Here is a 2,211-nt window from a genome sequence, read left to right on the forward strand (position 1 = left end):
TAGCCATAAGTAAAAAAAAAAAAAGGCAAACTATTGTGTCATAACCACGCGACTTACTGTCGCATAGTAGAGGAATAACCAAACAGCACAGGATAAGCTCGCAGGCAGTTTTGACTTACATTAGCTGTTAAGGTTTAATTACTAATGTTGACTAGCATTTTAGTTAGTAATATTTAGCCTGTGCCTAGGTTCTCTCCTAACATATACCTACACTCTCCGTCTCTGCAAGATTGTGCATGATTGAGATTTCTCTTGCACAGCTACCAGAAGACTTACAACTTTCAGACAACGTCACATCTACAGTGAGTTGTCAAGCTGAGTTGGAGGCTGCGTAGTAACGCTCAGCTATCACCGGAAAAGTGCTTGTAACAGCCTTAACTGGTCTCCGTGGAAATCAACAGCGTCACATTGTCCATTTCTTATACCGTCTATGGAAAACCCCGCCAAATAAAACAGAAACTATCTGCATGGAGTGGGAAAAATATGCTTTTTTGTATTTGAAATGACCATTTCAAGAAGAGAAAATCCTATCTGAATAAACCCTCAACACCTCCCACAGTGCAGTTTCTGACAGTTGTCCTTGGGAAATTTGACCCCTGATAATTTTATTTGTAACTCTTGTGAATCAGCTGACTGTGTCGTCAGCTCTCAGGACATCCCACAACTCAATCAATAGCCATCACTGAGGGGGATCTCGTTTTAAAGTCGCTATCAAGCAGCTGGAGCAAAACATCTTCAGTCCCGCCTCTGCAACTACGTAAAAAACGTTTTATTCTCTCTGTCAATGTGCAACTGACTGACAACAGCGTGTTTCCATCCTGGCACCATATGCCCTGCATGCTGCTTAACAACCTCGTCAGTGGAGTCTGCAAAGGACCATAAAAAATAGGCGACCACGGATAACGCCTGATGGCCATTCTTGGCATCAGGAGGGGGGTCCCCTCCTCCTGAAGCAGGGCTAATTACCCGACAGGCTTATCTAATGATACCCTATCCCTCTCTTTCTGTCTATCTCTCTCTCTCTGTCAGCCTAGGCCCCCCTTAGACACTTCTCCCTGCACGCTGACATTGTTTTCTATTATTATTCAGGCACCGATGCCTCTGAAGTAGTAAAAAGCCTGTTGACCATTCAGTGGCCAGTGGAGAGGAGAGCTGGGGCTGCAGATAATTAAAAGTTCCCCAGGTCTCTGGCCCTCAGGGGTGAAACGGAGGGGAGGAGCTGGGGGTTTGAGGGATTGAAACCGGGGCCCTCAGTAGTAATGGTGCACAGGTCGCTCTTTTGAGTAGCTGCACCAGCACAACAGCTCTGAGATTCAGTCTGATTAGTTTTTCAAGCCATGTGTTCCAAAACCATAATTGACAATATGCCAAATTCTAAAGTGTAGCGTAGTGATAAGGTTGTACAGATAAAACCTGATCTATACCTTCAGAAAATGTAAGGAAAACAACATCACAGCTACACTGAAACAAAGCATCAGAGAAGATATCCGCACAATAAAATGCAAAAAAAACAAAAAAACAAAACAAAAACAGAGCAAAACATTACAGATCGCATGGATTATCAGTTTTGCGCCCTCTGGTTCTTGCAGGCTTTTTGGCTAATGTGCGTATCACTTATCTTTTACAGCCTGATATTGTTAATCTGACTGTGACTCTAATATGAAAATTAAATATGTTGGTTTTGGATCTTTCACTTTGACAACAAGCTTTGTATGGGTTTGTTTTTCTCCTAGTACCAGTAGTGTTTTTTTTGTTTGTACTGACATTTTGTGACATTTCAATGTCTCTTATATTAGTTTTATATTTACATATTTACATCATGACTAATACAGTGTTTGTTGTTCTCATTTTGTTATACAAATTACTCAATCCCCCCAACACACAACACCGTGAAGCAAGGACTGTGGCCACAGAGCCCCTCGTCTAAGATCGATCAGCTGATTAACCCTTATTACTGATTGGCTCTGAGCCGATTGCATCCCATCATCAAGAAATCACCTCTAGCCCCGAGGCTTGTGTGTGTATATATGTGTGCGTGTGTGTATGTGTTTATGTGAGGATATATGATGGGGGCTGTCACAGCTCACTCGATTACTGGGAGGTGATGAGGGGGAGGGTTTGACCATCACAACACACAAACACACAAACACACACTCACACACGCGCGTGCACGCACACACACAGACACACACACACACACACACACACACA

The sequence above is a fragment of the Etheostoma spectabile genome, chromosome 22, assembly GCF_008692095.1.
Source record: "Etheostoma spectabile isolate EspeVRDwgs_2016 chromosome 22, UIUC_Espe_1.0, whole genome shotgun sequence".
Taxonomy (NCBI): Eukaryota; Metazoa; Chordata; class Actinopteri; order Perciformes; family Percidae; genus Etheostoma; species Etheostoma spectabile.